This window comes from Ctenopharyngodon idella, chromosome 7, assembly GCF_019924925.1.
Source record: "Ctenopharyngodon idella isolate HZGC_01 chromosome 7, HZGC01, whole genome shotgun sequence".
Taxonomy (NCBI): Eukaryota; Metazoa; Chordata; class Actinopteri; order Cypriniformes; family Xenocyprididae; genus Ctenopharyngodon; species Ctenopharyngodon idella.
Genome location: NC_067226.1, coordinates 13,653,415 through 13,675,432, shown reverse-complemented (window position 1 = coordinate 13,675,432; position 22,018 = coordinate 13,653,415). Strand labels below are relative to the sequence as shown.

The following is a 22,018-nucleotide window of genomic DNA, read 5'->3' as shown; positions in this document are numbered from 1 at the left end:
TAGTGTATCAGTGTTGTTTACAGGTGCACACAGACAACTACTTCTTTAACTCAGAAACTACACAAGTCTGCTTATTTTCACTGAGATCAAGTGGAAGACCATTCAAGTTACCTTGAAATACTTCACAGAACATCACCTGACTAATATGTATCTTGATACTATTCCATAATGAGAGAATATGGTTATAAGTCGGAGTGAGTTACATTGCAACATACTTCTAGAATAATATCATAACTAAACCAATGTAGGACCCTCTTCTTTTACACATTAGAGTTTTCAGAAAGGAACACACACACAAATACACAGGGGTTGGTTTTTCATTTAGGGGAAAGCTCCACTGGTGGTGTCAGTGACCTCTACTGAAACCCCAGCAGGGCTCTGACATGCAAAGGAAATGAGTGTGTGTCTGTGTCTATCTTCTGAGCACCTTGGTAACTCTTGATCTCTCATGTATGGAACTCCGGCAATGGGCTCCTAAGAAGTCAACTCAGAGGACAAAAGGAAGCAGAGGCATTGAAACTCCAGTCTCTTGCTTTTTCTCGCTCTGTCTCGCCCTTAAGTCACACACACACACACATACCACCACCACTACATGGGTTACACTAATTTAAAGAAACCTTAATGAGAAATTTTAATGAGCCTGTAAGGTACAAGTGGCAGTCACTGAGGTTAGAGACTGGCACGTGCACATGATTTCAAAAACATGGTGTGTGACGTGTGAAAAAATGAATATGAACAACTCTGAAGTTTAAAATAACTTCATGGGTGTCATAAAAACAGTACAAATTCTTCAAATTGTATACATATTGAAAAACAATCAAGAATAACGTAATGCTGTTGTATTTCATAAGAATTTCTAGTACACTACTTAAAAAAAATTTACTGACCACAGCACAACTGTTTTTTTAAGCACCAAATTAGCATATTAGAATGATTTCTGAAGGATCATGTGACCCTGGAAACTGGAGTAATGGCTGCTGAAAATTTAGCGTTTCCAGCACAGGAATAAATGAACCTAAATATATATTAAAACAGAAAACGGTTATTTTAAATTGCAATAATATTTCTAAATATTCCTGTTTTTACTCGATTTTTGCTCAAATAAATGCTGCCTTACTACACATAAGACTTTGTGCAAAAAAAAAAATCTTACAGAGTCTGACCATAAATCTTTGAACAGTAGTGTATTTGGATGTGATTTCAGTTCAATATATTGTCTATATACAGCCAAACCAAAAATTATTCAGACATTTTTTATATTTTTGATATTTTTTTACTAGTGGGTGCAGGACACTGTAGTTCCTTTATATAAGTGAGGATAGCAAAAAAAAAAAAAAAGTAAAGTGCATACATATTATACCCAAAAATTCATACAGTGGACTACCAGTAAAATTGATAAAAAAATATGGAACCAAAAATTATTCAGACACTTTGACCTGACCATGTTTTGCTTAAGTGTTATCTGACATAATTAAGATTATTTTTTTCTGACACAGTTTAACTCTGAGATCTTGTCATATTTTATTACCAACTATAGTGAAATAACTAAACTATATTAAATAAACTGTATTAATGAATGAAATGTTCAAGGTGTCTGAATAAATTTCGGTTTGACTGTATATATTGTCATTATATATATATATAAATAAATAAATATATAAATATATTAAATCTGATGTAGATGTGTCCACATTTACTGTAGTGTACTTGCACACCACAGGCCATACTTAAAATCTCACTGAACAACTGAGAGTATTTGGTTGTAGAAGTTTACTGGAGATATATCATTACCTAAATCTAATATAAAGTAAATCAAAAGCTCAAAGGCATCACTGTGGCACTTCGCCTTTGGAAACAAACTGAGTGGTTGACCTTTCCAGAATGGTTACTGTCATCTTTTTAATACAGCACAGCGACTTTTGACCTTATACTGTACGACATTTAGAGACATAATTGGCCGTGACTCCCACTAACTATGAGCAGGACAAAATAACCACTTAAAACATTCTATTCACTTTAAAGGTCTACAAATATTAAGCGAATGATGCGTGTATGCTAGCTACTTCCTGATATGAAAAAAAAACATGTTGGTACATATTTAAACTTAGTTTCAATGCACAAAAAATAAGAAAAAACAAAATGCCTGTAGATTCTTTTTTACAAATACACTTACTCTACAGGCAAAACCAGGACAGTGCGACTAAATTAATTTGTAATTAATCAATTGGAAACATATGTCGTGGTCTCGGGGAAGGCGCTAGATTGGTTTGTGTTTTATTTGTCAAATAGGTCATTTGTAGTGTTAGTTGGAGATGAAGTATCCAAATGTTCTGAAATTATGTGTGGAGTTCCACAGGGTTTCCCTGTTAGGACCAATTTTGTTTTCAATCTACATGCTTCCGCTAGGTGCTGTAATTCGCAAACATAATATAAATTTTCACTGTTATGCAGATGACCTACAGCTATACTTATCATTAAATTCTAAGGTTCTGAATAGTCTGGATGTCCTTCAAGCTTGTTTAACAGATATAAAAAAATTGGATGGCCTCAAACTTTCTGCAGTTAAATACTGAAAAAAACTGAAGTTGTGATCATCAGCCAGAGCTCACGTAAAAATGAGATTGAGCTTGCTCTTAATAGGGTTTTTCAGAATAATAAGCAGGTAGTAAAAAATTTGGGTGTTTATTTTGATTCCAATTTAAATTTTGAGTTTCATGTCAAGAAGTTGGTTCAGTCTTGTTTTTATCAGTTACGAAACATTTCCAAGGTGAGGCGGTTTTTGAATTTTAATGATACAGAGAAGCTTATTCATGCTTTTATTTCTTCCCTGTCTTGATTATCGTAACGCTCTGTTTTCTTTGAACCAATGTACTTTATCGTGTTTACAGTTAGTGCAGAATGCTGCAGCCAGACTACTGACACAAACAAAGTTATTTAATCATATTACACCTGTTTTAGCTTCTTTACATTGGTTACCTGTTTATTTAAGGATTGATTTTAAGATTTTATTGTTGACAGGGAGATGTCTTAGATCTTCTTTTAACAAACTGCTGGCTGTTCCAAGAACGAGATATAAAACCAAAGGAGATAGAGCATTTGCAGTGAGGGCTCCAAAACTATGGAATAGTTTGCCAGTTGATATCAGATCATCTAAATGTGTGTCTGTTTTTAAAAGTCGTTTGAAAACTTACTTGTATAGACGTGCTTTTAGTATTTTGTGATGTTTTTTGTGCTTTTGTGTTGGTGGAGGAGGGGGGTTGATATTTTATATTATATTTTGTTTTTTTGTTTTTATATATTGTGTATTGCTCTTCATTATTGTATATCAATGATTGTGTTTTTACATTGTGTAAAGCACTTTGTGCATTGTAGCATTAAAAGTGCTATATAAATAAAATTTTACTTACTTACTATTTTACTTAATGTGGTGGTAAACTGTGTCCATCTTAAAAAGAAGCTATATTTATGCAGCATATCAAGTAATTATAAAAGTACTGAGAATACAGGTGAAATACTAATTTATCTAAGTTGAGGCTCAATTCTTGATATATTTATTTGGATAATACATAAAGATCATATTTATAAAAATAAAAATGACAAACAGTGGGCTATATATTTAAAGAAGACATTTGTCAAAATAAACAAGCTTAAATAATTAGGTCTGACATTAAGAACACGTCTAACATTTCTTGTATATGTGGATAATTTGTGCAACTTGTCAAAACAACTAGAAGTTATTGTACTATTAACTTAAGCCAGACTGCTAATATTATGGTAATATTTATAATTTGCTGATACAGCTGTATTGATCGTATAAAAGCTGTTCTGTCTTCAGTAATATGACGGAAACAGTGAGAGAAAGAAAGTGAGAGTAGAGAACAGTATTTTATAAAATGTGAGGGAAAGAGTAATGCAGTAAAGAGAGATATACATACAATTAAAAATACTAAAATAATACCTGTATCATCTCTGCAGACACATCATTTCGGTTCCCATTTGCTATCCTGTGACAGACAGACAAATTCACAAAAACAACAACAGTGAGACATATTAATGCAAAATACAAAAAATGTAGGCTTCATATTCAATGACACCATCTGAAAGTACAGCATTCAAGTATAAAGTGTGTAATTTTTAGTCCGACATGCAATGATCTATTCATTTGAACTGTCGAGCTCCATTTTATCAACTCAAGCTGGAAATAGGAAGGGTCACATGTTTTCCACAGAATAACCTTGCCATATTCTCCTAACATGCTCACATACACATTCGGAGAAAGTCAATATCAGAGAGGGCAGAGACAACGTGTCTGCTCCATTATAGTATGGTCAGGGGGAGTAATATTACATCCTTCATGGACCTGCCCTGCCTCTCTCTGGTGTGCTGGCAAAGCCAAGCACAAGACAGGCAAACAAACTGGGTCATTGTTTAGACTGTTTCTTGGTTACAATGATTTAATTAGACACTTTAGTGAGTTAAACTTTGCCCTAGCCATCGAAAATGACATGCTTAAGACTACAAATTTAGAAACACATTGTTATACTGCACATACAATCAGAATACCTTCATAAAAAGCATACTTGAGGAATTAATGGTACAACAAGGCAGGAGAAAAAGCTGCAGAAGATTCTGCAAATGCTCAGGTGTCAACAGTAGAACAGACACCTAAACGTTTTATGTTATTTATTTCTAAATTTCAGTACACTTGACAAGTTCAATCAAAGTCATACTCAAAGAATGGCAGGCTTTGAATGTAAACACCTGAGCAAATGCGCTGGCTATGTTTTCCTCAAGCAATCCAGATTCCCCCACTCTCAATCATCTGCCATGTGGTAGTACAGCAGCGAAAAACCCTGACTACATCCATTCATCACAAATGACATACATATGACAGCATTCATTAAAACATTCATGACGTTTTGACTGCCATGAAATGCATTTACTAAAGCCTCCCCCGTATGAAGGTAAATTACTCCTATTACATTCTTCATGGCTGCGCACAGTGGCGAATAAAGTGTGCAGAGGTGTCTATGCATGAGGATATGGATGATTGAGTTAGAACATCTAGTTCTATTTCTTTTTAGTGGTGAGGAACGTTTCATCTTAACACACAAACCTGGGCACTTTCCAAAACATTGGCATGAGCTGGCGTATAGCGTCAATGCGAAAGGCTTGAGACATTCAGACTGCAAAAAAACACAAGATTCCAGTTCATTTTACCTCAAAAGTGACAAAACATGGGAAAAGGCGAGCGGGGAAGATGGGTGGGGGGTTTGGGGAAATGGAGGGGTGGGTGGAGAATCGGTGTTCTCTTGGCAGCTCACTGCAGCTGCCATTTTCTTGGCTCTGAGTGGCTGGTTAGAGGGCGGGGCAGGAGCAGCCACACAGAGTACGCCATAACAACCCCCACCACTCCGCCTTTACTACAAACCACCTCTAGAACGGCTGTTCCAGGGTCAGATTTATCTAATCCAGTCAGAATCACACCTGACAGGACACTCGACGATCACAGACTCTAGATCTGTTGAGTAAACTGCTGCATGATGGCAGAGCAGCAGTAGCTGTGCAGGCACAGGAACAACAACAGCGGCACTTCCTGCACTTTCACTGAGCAAACTATGCCTACAGCCATTCATAATGAAAGGAAAACCACTGCGTACACACAACATTCATACCAGCATTTCAGAAATATTTTGAAAATGCAATATTCCTGTGACCAAATTTTTCACCTGTCATCAGGTTTTGTGTATCTAGCTCCCAAAAGACACAATCATCATATTTTACCAGAGACCTTGACTCAGCATAATACAAGAAAGTAAGGACAATGATGTAGTTTTAAGATTCGGTACATTCCACCTTAAGTGTAATAAATATATTTTTCACAGTTAACAACAATACTGGAAATAACAGTAGAGTTAGATTTACATCCGCTACCATATATTTGTCTACATATAATGCATTTGATATGATATTTTTGTAAAGATCATTTAAATCTTTACCTTAAACTGAAATACTGCTCGACTGTTTTTATAATCAACACCAAACGCACAGAAATGCAATAATAATCAATAGTAATATCGTTAATTCGGTTAAAAAAATACTTACAGAAAATGTGACGTCTCACAATGTGGATAAAAGGATCATTTTGTTCTGACTTGTGACGCAAACATGTCAATAAAATTTCACTGGAAATGATCCCAGATTAAAAGTTTACAAGAAAAACTGAATACTTCTACAACTGTAAAACTACGATGCAATTATTTGCCTTAGTTAATCTCTAAAAATAATAAATAAAAGAGAGAGAGAGAGAGAGAGAGAGAGAGAGGGTAGAAACACTACATCAACAACATGAAAAAGGTCGTCACATTATCCATTTGTTAACAGCAGAGTCTAGACAGGTCAAGGTGCATTATGTTCCTTCCTAAACGCCCCGTCTCAATATCTCCAGGTCCCTCACATGATTCTCTTTGGAAGGAGGGGTCAGCAGTGGCCAAGTGCAGGCTAATCAGGGCAGAGGGTAGTGTGACCCCCCAGTGTCTCCACTTGGCTAATCAAAGCCCCCAGTGCTGGGTGTCAGGCTCTGGGCTGCAGAGGGCAACGGGGACAAAGATGATGGGGAGGGGGGAGTTGTGTCCACTCTCCTTTGTCTCCATTCAGAGACAGAGACAAGCTTCACACAGATGACATTAGGGCCGGGTTCTTTTACTAAGGATGCCCCTGATTTCGGAACGAACATACAGACAGACGGACAGACAGGCAGACACACACTTACATATAAACACACACACACACACACACACACACATGCACACACACAATGCTACTTTCACACCCCTACACCATCTGGGGCCTTCATATCCCAAAAGGGCTGAGGAGGGAAACCAGGGTTTAGCACACCTCCTCTTTTCTCCCTCCCTCCCTTCCTCCTTCCTTCCATCGTCTCTTCTTCATTACGTGGGGACTGTTTAAACAGACAGCCAGGACAGACATGGCAAACATACTGAAAAGCTTCTCAAAATCCTCATGCAAATCACAAGCCAATCTGTAGAGAGAGACAGAGGCATTTTGGGTTTGGGTGGAAATAATTAACTCTCTTTTCTATGCTATTTCCACCAGACACATGAGTCTGCAAGGCCTGTGCTGTGGAGGGTACTGTCCAAGTCTTCTCTGCTAAAAATAGTTTTATTAACTTACCATATCGCATGGAGGAAGATTATCATTATTTTTTTACCTCGCGGAACAGCAGAGCTGAATTACTCTGATGTTAAACTGAGAGTGTGCCGACAAAAGTCAAATCATTTTTTTAACACCTTAAACAAAATCTATTGTGGTATAAAAAAAAACTGGCCGAATTTATCACAATACTTTTCATGTTTACTATGGCACACAAAATGCAAACAGTCTCTGAATTAATGTACCAAACAAAACAAGAATAAGTTGTTTTGTGCTTAAATTAAATATCACCATTATGTTCTTGTGCATGTAAACTGTTTCTATGTAAACTGAAAAACAAAACAAAAAAAAAAACAATTTTGATGCTTTAAAGCAAATAATAGTGATTTTTAATAAAAGTGTTTGTCTGTGTTTTTCGAACTTGAATATAAAACAGGCATTATTGATGCTACAATGTCTATTCTATTGAATAGTGTCCAGTTAAGCAGGAGAAATATAATAATATAACATAACATAACGCAATTAGTGTTTAAAATAAAACCACACAAAAAAAGAATAAAACTGTACACTGATACAAATTGAGCTCAAATATGTTGTTCTTGGTTTATCAAACCATAAAAAAATTAAACACATATTGTGCACAACGCATGACTTCTTACACTGAAGTTGACTGTGCAGTACAGCTGATTGAAAGTTGCTGCCATTTTTTACCAACATGTCAAAAGTCTGTCAAGTCAATTACATTACCTCTTTTGAAGTATAAAAAAACATTACAGAGTTTGATGGACATCCACACAGCTGGAAGGCCAAAGTCAGCATGTGTTTTCTTACTGCATATTTGCCTGAAGCACCCAGTTAATGAAAGTCTGCGGCAGCATCTTTATTAAAGCGGCATGAGCGGAGAGGGAAAACGACTAGAGAACATGAAGAGAAGAAATGTACTAAAAATGTACACAATCTTTTCTGTGTGCTGACTGACATAAGATTTTAAAAAAGAATCTCAGGCCGAAGTATTAATTGTATTTGACTTTGAGTTGCACATTTCAGTTTCTATAGGCACATACTGCAATAAACAAAACAGTCTTTCATTCATGCTTTCTATGCGGCCATTAAAAAGAAGGATTTTGATTGGCTGCAGAGTATTGCATCATTTCAAGGGCGGTGTCAAATCCTCTTCTCTTCCTGAGTTTTAGAAACTTATATCACATTATATCATGTATTGCTGACGTAAAATGAACCCAAAGTATGTTGGAAATTGACATTTATTAATAATTTTAATGAATAATAATTAAACAATGAACATTTATTAAATTGCATATTAATAAATGTTCACCTTTTGATTATTATTGTTGCCTCTAGTAATTATGTGTCTGATATTTAATTCCCAGCCTATTTTGGGTTCATTCTAAGCCAGCCATATAGGAATTTTTTAAATAAAACTGCCCAGCACGTTGGGCAAACATTTATCCCAATCACTGGGTTAAAACAACCCAATCACTGGGTTTGTCCATTTTCAACCCAACTTGGGTTGTTTTTAACCCAGCATTTTTTAGAGTGCATGAGAGATTGTGTAGAATTTCACAATGTGTTGTAGATCACTGACCTGGAACAATAAGTAAAGAAAAGTCACTATATAAGTTGTGTCTTCCCAGACATTTTTGCAACAAAAGTAAACAAAACATTGTTACACATATTCTGGGCATTTATTGTTGTTGTTATTTATTGTAATTGTTATCATGTTTGATAAATCACTCAACCCCTTATTCACTGTGATGCTTACAGTGATAATTTAAGTGTTTGTATACAAACCAATTAGATTTAACATTCAATCTTATGGTTATTTAGTACTGACTCTTTGTAAATTTTACAGAATTAGTTAAGTTTTTTTTTTACTTGAGAAAATTTGCCATGTACTGTACCGGATATATATATCCAAATTAATCGATACTGAATTGAAATCAAATCGCAACCTTGTGAATTGAAATCTAATCGAAGCATGAAATTTGTGTCAATAGTGATTAACTGGTTGGACAATGTAGATACCACTGACAGTGATAAATATGGGTGGTAAAAGATACTGCATTATTAGCATTATCTCCAATAAAAGTTTTAGCTGTAGTTTTTATTTTTTCATAGAAACTGTAAGTTAATATTTTTTCTTCCATAACACGTTCGATTTTTGCCATGGATTGCTTTCTCTGTGGCTTGTAAAGTAATGCAAAAAAAAAAAAAAAAAAAAAATTTTCACTCATTAAATAATTTCTGTACATAATTAAAACATACACACTGATTTCAAAGTCATCAGAATCACCTAAAAAGTATATCAGAAATAATGTTGAAGTAAAAGAGATGCATTTTCCTTGATGCTTGGAGTTGAGACAGCTTGTTATGGAGGACTGCTTGTTATAGATTTATCAGCAAATGAGTGGCTACATTTCGGTGGCATTCTGTGGGAAAACATTTCTGTGTTGTGGCCAATGGTCTAAATTAATTGTGCAAATTATTTTGTGAGGCATGCACTGCTCTCAGCACAATCACACACCTATGAAACATTGTGTTCTGGTTTGTGAAAACTCATTAAATAAAACATAACAGTGCACTGGCATAGGTCATAAATTTGCCTTCTTGTTTTTTTTTTTCCCTTGTAATTTCAGTTAAGAGAACATCTTACTGATTTAGCCTTCTACTATAATCTTTTTATAGTCAATCAAAACTGTACTCAAACTTTCACCTCAGCATTTAGGATTTTTAATGAAGCTCAATTTCAACCCACACTTCCTGTTACAAAATTCAGAATAATAAAGACAGACTTCCAGCTTACTGCAGAGAACATCTAAACGTATTATATTTTGTTTTAAAAATACTGGCAGCTAAGATAAAATGCTTAGTGTTCTTTTCCTGATGCTCTCAATACTTCATGGAGCTTCAGCTGGAACAGGTTGTTCTTCATGAACTTTCTGTAGCAACTAGAGACCAATTATGAGCAGACAACTGCATTTCTAAAAATAACAGAAATGATAATGAAACTATTTGCACTGAAGTTGACAGAAATACAAGTAATGACAATTTAGGAGCAAATGTGCTTAACTGTTGTGAAAATAATGTTACAATGCAATGCAAACAATTTTTTTTTTCATGTTTTGCGAATGGTTCATTTTGTTTATGCAAAATGTTTTTTATTTTTATTTATTTATTTTTTTTAATTTGACCATAAACACGTTTTCGCGAGATTCACCTATGCGTAGTTGATGTCCATGTGCTTGTCAACATCAATACTTTAGGTTAAAATTTATATTGTATGTTAAAAAGAAAATGGATATCTTAAGTCTTTTAACGATTCACCTTTTCTTAGGTCTGTCACCATTTTTAAACACCTCTTTGCCTTCACAAGTTAATTTCAAATGGTCCTGCAGTCTGACAAAGGACCAGTATAAATATTTAATTGTAGTCTCTCATTACGAGGTCAAAAAGCAGCATATATGAAATAACAGAATTAGCAAAATGCTGCTTTAAAAACATTTCATTTCACATAGTATATGAAATTTCAACTTACCAAAAGGATTTTTTCAACTTCCTTAATTCATCAGCACAGAGTAGCTGCAAGAGTCTTAGCAGGAATATTTCATTAAAAAAAATAAATAAAAAGAAGTAATTTCTGTCATCGTCTGCTCACCCTTATGTCAAGGGGGAGTCCAGACAGGAGACCTAAATTTGATTAGCCACCCCAGGTGCCATCCCAATATTCTAAACTGTCATTGGCTATCCCCAAAGTAAGAGATGGAACCATCAATACAATTTTAGATAGCGTACTTAGTTTGAATCGCAGCAGTTCTATACTGGTAGCTTTGATTATTTAATGGTTGATCATTGAATTTACTCAAAACGCAAGAGTAAAAAGCATATTATACCTAAAATTATTATTGTTATCATCATCATTAACATAATGAGGGAGGTTGGGTTATGCTTCATGCCCCCCTGAAAGTGTCTGTGCCCCTCATAGGACACAGAAAGAAAAAAAAACAAAGAAAAAAATAAATAAATAAATAAAAATAAAACAAAGAGCGAGATGATATTTCATTTAAATACTACTTAAGGGATGATGGAATAAACAAATCTTCTTTCTACCTTTCCTTCAAGACAGCTTAGGAAACATGCAATAAAAATAAAAAGTGAAACATAAATAACCATGCATATAACAGAAAATGTTTGCAACGAGAAAAGGAAGCAAAATGCATCTGAAAATGATTGTTTTTCAGTTCCACAAAAGCCTAAACAATATGGGCTAATGGAAACAAAATAGCAAAGATTTTAAAATTCACCCAGGGTGGACGTGCAACTACCTCATTTTGCACACAAAGAAAAAGATTGTACAGAATGTAACATAAGTGTTACAAACTACTATTACGGTGGGAAGTTGACACTGAAAATGATTAATTTAGCAGACCATCCACTTTCATCGTATGGAAATGAGCAGCTTGGACATAATGCTAAATATTTCCTTTTACATTCCACAAAAGAAAAAAAAAAAAAAAAAACATTTTGGAACAACATGAAGGTGTGTTGAAGTTTCATTGTTAAGTGAACTACTGAAGTCCTCTATACAAACTGCTAAACGGTAACTACCATGCAGCATCTAAAATATATTCAATTTTATTATGTCTTTCTTTGCACTTTTCACAATTGTTATATTTAAACGAACATGGCAACTTTTTTCTAAATATTACTTGGGCTTCTTGAAGTTATTGTTATAAAATCTAACTTTTCCTGAGGAGATACTAAAACCAGCACAGGTTCATGAATACAGAGTAAGGTCAGCAGCAGTTTATTCCCTGTGTGCCACGATACACCAACATTAGCCAGACTCAAACTGTTGAGTTTCATTCTGCTGGCCTTGTTATAAGAGAAATGCTGTCAACTCTGAATACATTGCTGATTCACTCTCACCTGAACAACACCAGCATAACACAACACAGCATGACTAATCACCGAATATCTAACCCTCCTTCCAAAAGACATCCATGATAACATGTCCACAAAAACATATCAGTCTACTTCCCCTATTAAGCTAGTGAATATATAAAAATGACAGACAGAGAGGCAGTCAGAAAGAGAGAGAGAGAGAGAGATAGAAAGAGGGAGAGGTCATCACTAATGAGGGAAGCAGGTGACCCCTGCAATTCAACAGTGATCCTATCAGCTTCCTCTGTGTTGCAGGGGTTAATCCCCTTTAGGCACTAATTGATAGGAGATAACATGATACTATTGCCAAGGCCCTTTTGGTGTAACCCCTGCACTCTCACACATTGAGTGTCAGTGGGAGATCAGACGTGAAATTGATATTTGGGATGTTTGTGTGCTTAAGCGCAGCTCTTTCTTATCGAAGAGTTGCAGTGTTCATTTGGTGTTTACGTCACAGACACTTTGCTAGGATTAACCACTTGGCCTTTAATCACTGTGACCAGTTCATTTGGTTTTCAACCCATCAACACATGCTTTAGCAGTCCGGCATCGAAATGAAATTTACCCCGTAACTGTTAATGAGTCTGAACGCTTTGACTGTTTGGCGAGCCTCAGCACCTGACAGAATAAAAAAAAAAGGGGTGGGTCGAGGTTAAATCTGAGTATCACCTCTTGAGATCAATTGAAACATGGCTTAGGAAAAATATACAAGCACAGCTGAAGACAGAAAAGAGAAGGCCAATATCAAAAGACCAAACGAAGATGCTCTTTAACAGCATACTGTTTGCATATAAAGCAATATTTGACATATCTACAGTCACACCAACGAGAAGAGCAGTAAAGATTGTATTTATCAGTGACTTTATGTCAAAAAGTGGCATACAGGCACTCATCTGCATCTTTCTGACCGATTAAAAGGCCATTAAGTGATCAGCAGCTGTGAAAAAGAAAAAGTGAGAGAGAGAGAGAGAGAGAGAGAGAGAGAGAGAGAGAGAGAGAGAGAGAGAGAGAGAGAGAGAGAGAGAGAGAGAGAGAGATTATAGATGATATTTCATTAAAATACTATTCCTTTAGGCATGATGGAATGAACAAACATTCTTTCTACCTCTCCTTCAAAACTTGCATATATAACAAAAAATAAATAAAAAGTGAAACATAATAAATCACATCATGCATACAACTTGCAACGAGAAAAGGAAGCAAATCTGAAAATAACTGCGTTCCACAAAAGCCTGAAAAATGTTATTTAATATTAAGCGTTTGACTCATAGGCCGATCGAAACATCCAAACAAAATAGCACAGATTTTGAAATTCACTCAGGGCGAACAATGTGTAATATGATGCACTAGCAAATAGCATCAGCAACTTTGAAAAGCCATTGAATGGAAATAAAAGTATATACAAGGACACAGCACTTTAAAAATGTTCATACCCAACACTCAGTTTTTGGCCTTACATGCTGTTAACAGAAAGCTAGCTGAGGCAGTAAAATATAAAGGACTCACCAATCATATGTGCAGGAATTCATGAACTGAACTAAATGAACTTCCCTTAGCGATGATTGGCATTTCAGCTGTCATAGCCTTGAATCAGTTATGCTTGCTCTGACTAGCGATTATTGAATCGCAAGTTTACTATCCGGCTCAAATAAATATGAATGCTCAATGAAAGGACTGACATGATGGCAATCGTCAAGACAAATATTTAGCAAAAAACGGTGACAAAAAATAATTTACAGACCCCAATTTTGAACAGCTTTGTTCTAACATGTGCAAAAACATTTTAGGTATAAAAGAATTCATGTAAATACAGGAAAATCTCTTAAAATATAAATCCCTAAGTACTCCTAAATATTAAAAAGTAATATATATATATATATATAGTTAAAGAAACAGTTCATGGTGCTATTATTTTCAGAGCAGACAATTATGCAGATAAAACATTATATACAAACATGGATCATATAAAGAACTAATAAATAACCTGAAATCTTCATGTAAATTACAAACATACATAACGTTTTAGCCTCATCACTAATATGTTAGGAACAACTTGCATATTTTCAAACCTCTTGTAAACAACATTGTAGAATTTCTACAACACTGAAAGTCATTCTTTTTTCCTCCCACTGTTCTTACCATTTCCAGTCTTCCCGCACAGTACTAAAATGGCTATACTCTGTGTTATACAATCACTGTACGTTATTACATAATGTGTACATTACATCTTCTCAAAAGTTTACACGTTAAACTTTCATTATACATTAGCACACAAGCATACACCTGGCAAATGTAAATCACCCCTTTTTATAATTTGTATTACAAATGTTATTATTAAACTTTAAATTCTGTTGTATACTGTACTCTCGTAAATATACTGTTTTAAGCTTTACCAATAATCATGGAAAAACCCTCATAAGTCTCACATTTCAAAGCTTTTCCAGTTAGGAGCAAGATTTCAGGGCCAGTGGGTCACTCAAGAGGCCGAATCTTCCAGAACATTGTGCACCTCAGATACTGAAGATACAGGATACTGAAGGCCTCAGACACTAAGCCGCAAACCCACCCTCCAACACACACGCACACACACACTGTCACTAGCACCTTTGTGGCTTTATACACACTCTAGTTTTCAAACCAGACTCGCTCATATCATCGTTGTATCACATGAATCTATGAAATATTTTTATCAAATACAAATAGACAGTTATCATTTAAAGGACATTTTTATTGCAATAACAACAATAAGAATAACACTACTTACACAAATAATTCAATCTTCATGAATACAAGACAACATCAACTTATCAAAGCCATTTAAAATAAATTTATTACATTTATTTAACGTTAATAATAACACTGTATTAACACGAATCGGCAAAATGATATTTCTAACAGACACTACACTTTTCAAAACGCATTCCTTTTTCCTAGATTTATTTACTTCAGTGAACGTTTACAACAAAATGTGCACATATTTTTATTTGTGCTATTTACAACAGAAATACTGATATATAATAAAAAATAATCTTCAGAGATACTAACGATAGGGATACAGATAGGGTACATTAAACACAATATTCAACGAGAATGAAGGAAGAATTTTAAATACATGCTGTATAATGTAAAGGGCACAATCCAAGGACTACTTTTGCTTAAAATATTGTTAAATCCTGCTAAAGTAACGTGTGATTTAATACATTTTAGAGACATAGTATCTGTCTAATGTGCAACCCAGGGGTTAAAAAAATCTAAACATGCCTGTGTAATATACAATGAAATAAGACAAATAACATTTCACAGCGGATTAGAGCACATCATCATTTACCAGTGAAATCCTGAGAGCCTGAAGGCACCATTTTATTTGGATATTTGTAACTAACTAACGAACAAACAATATCACTTCCAGAAATGCATTTAAAAATCAGATCAAAAAATCTGTGTGAGTGGCAAAATAAATAAATAAAAAGATCTTTATGTATGTCATCATAGTTATGCGGAAGGTCGAAAATAGAGCCATAAAAAAAGCACATTTGCTTCAATTTGAGAAAAATTTACAATCTCATATAAACAATAAATGCAAACGAGGCAAATTCCGGGTAAACGTATCACATTCGTTTAACAAACGAACATCGAAAGACAAAACATAGCTAAATATTGCAGGCGATGCCTCAAGTCTGAACTGATTCACGCTGCAAATTCTGGTACTTTGGAAAGGGTATCCATCTTCCTCTGCAAAACTCCTCCCTAAAATGGAGGCAGCTGTCCTAATACATCCAATGTCTCGCTCCAGCACTTGGGTAAAGCTTTGAGAAGAGTCAGACGTTACACTGCCATCAGCACGAGGACATGAGTAAAAGGAAGAAAGCAAGTAAGCCAGCACAGCCACCAAAAAGAGAGAGGCTCTAGGTTTTGGCTGCCTGCCAGTGATCCCTTTAAAATGCCATTGTGGCTTTGATATTGAATATATGCAAGCAATGCAGGAGAGTGAGATCCTTGTTCTTTCACACACAAAATACATCAACTCGCTCCACAAGAGCTACAGAGAGACCCGGGGGGCGCTGTTGGACACTGCAATAAAAATGGCTGCCATCTTCATTTTGTGAGATATTATTTCTCAAAAAAGAAGGATCTCTGCAGCTTTTTAATCATACATATTGTGTCACAAAAATTATTATTGTAAATAATCTCCTTGTAAACTTCACATTTAAACTCTATGCCAGACTGTTTGTACAGTATTTTTTTTTTTTTTTACCTGTCCATTAATCAACCTGTCTAATCACTGTGTTCAATGAAGAAATCAGTTAGAAATTCATATGAGAAGTGAGTACTGGAAATGATTGGTGTGCCAAGGTGAAAGTGCGATTACTCAGCAACATTTCAAACGTCGCATCCGACAAAGAAAAACAGAGACTCATTTCAGTTAGCATTAGTCTCTCTGATGCACACTCATCAGCCTGCAGGCTTTCAAAATCGCACCTTTGCACACATCTCTGCATTCCTGCCGTTCCACCTCTCTCTCCATGACATGCCCAAATGTGCTTCACAGAGTACTGGGTGGGAAATGCCCTTTTAAACCTACCGTCAGCATGGGAGCACAACTCCAGAACACCGGAATCACCTTCACTAAGTGTAGCTGAATCCTCCTGCCTATAAAGAAAGCCCAAACACAAAGAATTAAAATTAATAAAAGTAATTATATATATACATATAATATATATATAGAAACTGTCCTAATTACTTTTGCATTTCTTTACACATACTGTCACAATTAAATAACAAATTTTTATTCCATATTTATTTTAAAATAATTTAATTAGAATTTTTATCATGTTCAATAAACATGAAATCATATATCAGATGGCCTTTTTATATCATTGTGCAAGCATAAAACATCTGATAATACTTAAAATACATATAATAGTTGAATAGGAATGTAAATTCATCAACAGGTTGTTGATGTGCACAACAATTTTTCATTTTCAAAAACATTAAAACAAAACATTTTAAGGTCCCGTGAGCTAAACCAACACGTTTACACTTACACACAGCTTGAAACATGACATGGAGCACTGAGGTTGGACACTGATAGGCCTGTAAGGTGAACGGATATTCAGAAGTGTGCAGCAGCACATTTATAACAAATATTACAATAATGAAAACCTCGAGGCAAGTAAAAAAAAAAAAGCTGCTCAAATTGTCAGAAACTATCTGTCCATTAGTTTGTGCTGTAGGCAACAAAAATACTTAACCAACAGAAAACAGATTTCTTTAAGCGTCTCATAGTGAGCCACACCTATTCTAAATTGACCATGTGCCTCAAAATTTTATATACTCCACTTAAAAAAAATCCAAAATAGCTAGTAGATACCCATAACAAAAAAGCGTATTTGCACAGTTAACATTACTTTGATTAAAATAGAAGTAATTCAGTTCTTAATTTCATTAGTCTTTTGCCTAAATACTGCAAAATGCAAAAATCTAAATAAACTTGCATGTGTGATATTTTAGCAAATTATATTTAACATAAAAGAAACTTTCACAATACAGCATGTATAAAAATTTTGCAATTTTTTACTTTGCTTTCTGTTAATCGCTACGTTAGTTATCACAAAATAAGATTCTTAAAATTCTAAACATATTTTCACGCGTCATAAAGCATTTTCATTTTAATCATTATGTCATACACAAACATAACTTATAAAACCTATATGCCATCTACCACTACAACAATTACAAAATTTCTCAGCATAACCTTGTGTAACCTTGAAAGATTATTACTTTTTTTACTTACATATATATATGTATATATATATATACACATATACATACATATATATATATATATAAAACTTATTTTATTTTTTATTTGTTATTTCGTTGTGCTTAGATAATATAATTCATTATAATTACATATATACATCAGTAAAGGGAAGACAAGGATTTTTAAGTATACATTTACGTCTATTCAATTATTGTAACTTGTCGTCACAATAATATTTGCTTAGATGTTGTTTTTGATTGCACAACCCATCTGGACCAGGGCATGATACCATCCTGTGAGTGCAGACACTGAGACACTTTACATGCACTCAAAACATGATATAAAGGAGGGACCACTATATCGACCAATGTATATCCTTGCACCTCCTGTGAAGCAGCCATCTTGTTTTGCATATGACTGAAAAGCTGAGTCCTATGACTGCTTATTTTATAACAATATCAAAGAGAGATGTCTCTGTCTGCTTTAAAACTATGAATGCACGAGCATGCAAAGCCAAGCCGCAAGGGCAACAGATTAATAGTGCCTTTTCAAATTTGGACTAATATGAACATAAAATCAGTCAAAAAGGATGATTTAGAACAGTTAAAGAGGAAGAAAACAGACCTATTGTAACACTCAAAAATCTTCAGACCGATACATGTAAAGTTAGGTGAAGAAATGACAAATCTGTAAGACAGCATGGTAGCATGTTACTAAATCTCAAATGTTTTGGTCTGCACGCCACAGATGAATCCTGACACAGTGCACTGGGTGCACTGCATTTTGATCAACATTCATGATTCTGATCATGATAAAGACAATATAATACTGTATCTTTTAAATACAGCAAGGAAATATAACAAAAATATGATGCATTTGTTCATCATTTACCGATGAACAAATGCAGTTTTTTAAACACACGTTGACCTTTTGTGGTAGGGCATGTTGTCACATTAATGGTCATTGTGATGTACCCCAAACATTATTATTAACAAAATTAAAACAATTATAAAACACATGAGAATTTGAATGTTAACATAAAAAAATGTTAAACCATTGTTCTGATCAACAAATATTACAATTTATAAATTTGTAATATTTTCCAAATGTAACAACACGCCCCAATATAAAAGGGGCAACTTGCCCCAACTTAACATCTATGAAACATGATAAAAATAAAACATGCTTTTCCTGAGGTAAAAAAAAGTCAACCTTTTTTCTTAAATAGCTACTTTTATGTTAATAATTATTTGTCTGAATTTATGGCAGTATTCTGTTCAATTCACCCAACTGTTCAAAAATATGACTATACTGGGAATTTAAAATTCACTAAAATGACTGTAATACAAGTTTTGAACTAGGTGTTTGAAAACAACATTAAAAAAGAGAGAAACCAAATTTGTGTAATAGCCTATAACTCCTGACTTTGCTCCAAATAGCCACCGTCTTTCCCTGTATTTTTGTCGGGTGGAAAAAGTCAACGAGTTGTATTTTATTTGGGGTCTTATGATCAATTTTAATTTAAAAAAGGCTAAGTTACAGCATTAGTTAACTTAATGTGTTAATATATTAGCTATTGGGGAACGAACCATTTATGGACGATACCATCCAAGCGCGCAACAGACCTGTACTGAGTACTGACACCAGTTGCGAGCTGTGACCGGAGATATTATGACTTGAAAACAAGTTAGCGCCGTCGCATGATTACACTGAAACACGTAAGGAGCTTTTGGCGTTTATTTATTTATTTTTTGGTAGCAGTTTTGCCAAATGCCTTTGAAGTCTACGTAGTCTAGGCTACTGTCGCTAGACTAACCAGCTGTTTACCTTAAAATCCAACGTTTTTGCACTAGGAAAACAGTCTAAACGCTAATCCATGATTAATTACAACGCGGTCATCCACCGCATGCGGAAACTTAACGCACAAAGACGGGCCTTAAATTGCGGGTAAACAACAAACGACTTGGCGCATAGGTACATGCTCTTTACCGTGCTGTACACACTCCAGACACGCTGATATTCACACTACAGCAGACTGTTTTGGCATCACGAGTTCATGGGGTTAATGAGAAACCGTGCTCACGTGAGCACAGGTGCGTCATCTGTCTGAAGAGATGATCGCGATAAACTCTTTCTTCATCCCGCCGAACGACATGCGGTAACATGTAATCACATTAAATGACCACCCTGCATCCGATCAGCGGTTTACATGCGTCGTCTTGTTTGCTATGATTAAACATCGCACACAGTTAAGTAATATATTCATGAACAACACAATCACCATAACAACGGCAGACTGTATTAGACAAAAAGATTTGCGCCCCACCACGATCATCTTACCTGTGAATTAATGAACTGTCTGTCTGGTGAAAAACATGGAATAAAACTTTGAAATGCGCTACAATAGAATCTAGTTTTTAAGCTACGAAATGACTACAGTGTTGGATGATTATAAAATTCCGCTCTGTCTCCCTTTGTTTTTCTAATGACTATGAGCGAGACTCTGGATAAACTCCATCACCATTTTTATCAGTTTCAGACAGACTCCAGACACTCTGGCCACTTACGTGTCGTGCACTGTCTGCGCAGCGCGTTCACGAGCGTCGGCGCGCCACAGACTGACAAGCACCAGACCAATGGCGTCCCGAATTTGAGCATGATATCCAATAACAACAGCCCAAAAATGATAACCTCTGAATGACTCCCCGGATGGATGCAGAGAGAAAATAATCTTTAGGAAACGCAGTCAAAGAAATATGATTGGAGGTAAGGATGAATCAGGTTTATCATGCAGACATTGCTCTTTCTCACATGGATGTAAACTCTTGAGTCGTATGAGAAAAGCAAACGGCATAATAATTTGTTACTCTGCACGCGACCGTATAGCTTTAAATAATTTCCTGCATTACATTAACAAAGGATAACAAGTTTTAAAAAATAGTGGATTGTTGATATGCATCCAGTATGTATAGGTATGAATTATATTAAATGAACCCATAAAATAAAAATATAAATGGTTTATAATAACAGTATAGTAGGACGTAATCATTTCATAATATAATACAAAATAGCTTTTATGATTAATAAAGTGCTTTGGTTTGATTTCTAGTTCTTACGCCAATTCACAGCAATTGGTAATAATATAGCTATAACATTAAGCAGATGTTTATTGTTGTTTATTAAACACTTTATTCTTTAATCTTAATAGACTGATAAAAAAACTGCTTAACATTTAAAACCATTGAAACACTGTTTTTCACTATATTTGCTAGTTTCAGTATATTTTTAGTATATTCCAAAAAAAAGTTGGATCAAATTGAACATTTTTCTTTCTATTTCTGTTTCTTTATAGACTATGAAAGAGTAATTCATGTCTTTAATATACACTCAGTGAGAGAGACTCATAACTCACAAATTTGGTAGAATAATCTGTACCATTTTTGTTTATTCTTCCCAACCTCCAGCTAGTAGGCTACATTTGAATAATTAATTTGACATGAATAGCCTGCCTTAAAAACATGTACAAACATTATTGGTACATATGTCAGAAATGTATAATACTCTTGTCAGAGTGTTTTGGACTGTTGGCAACAAAAACCTGATTCTGCCGCTGCCAAGGTTCTTTGGGAAATAAATAAAATCATTATGAAAAATTAATTCCCACTTTACTGGAACAATTTAGTTTATTAAATGTCAGTTACTATAAATACACCTACTTGCACAACATATTTTTACACATAAATTGCAACGATCCTTTCTTAAGTGTTCTATACATGACCTCAGAGAGGTTTTTATTTTATGTTAAATGAAATGAAGAGATGTTAAAATATCTTTATGAAAGTGGGCCGTTTATGCTTGATTGTACTGTGCTCAATGGGTTTACACTTTCAGAGCATATCAATGGTCTTTAATTAAAGGGACACTATTTCACTAAATGATCAAATAGTTTTGGTTGATGCAGGGTGTGGCCACACCTCATATGTGGACTGCCTCATGGTGAAAGGTAGAAAATCTTTTGACAAAATTTTAATTTCTAACTTATAAGGTTGCTAAATGTAAACAAATATTATTGTAACAGTTCCTGTTTTGTTTGTTACTACGGTTAACAAAGAATAAGTGTTT

At 34.7% G+C, this 22,018-nt stretch overlaps 1 long non-coding RNA gene across 2 annotated transcripts in view; it reads right to left on the bottom strand.

The window, feature by feature from the left end:
* LOC127515551 (uncharacterized) overlaps positions 1–20,656 on the bottom strand; it is a 33,941-nt gene extending 13,285 nt beyond the window's left edge. The window contains exons 1-3 of one of the 2 annotated variants that reach the window (XR_007930841.1): positions 20,464–20,656; positions 16,715–16,782; positions 3,959–4,004 (exon numbers count right to left, since the gene is read on the bottom strand). This is a non-coding gene — a long non-coding RNA (uncharacterized LOC127515551). The other variant, XR_007930840.1, reaches the window with a different exon arrangement.
* Positions 20,657–22,018: the final 1,362 nt, after the last annotated feature.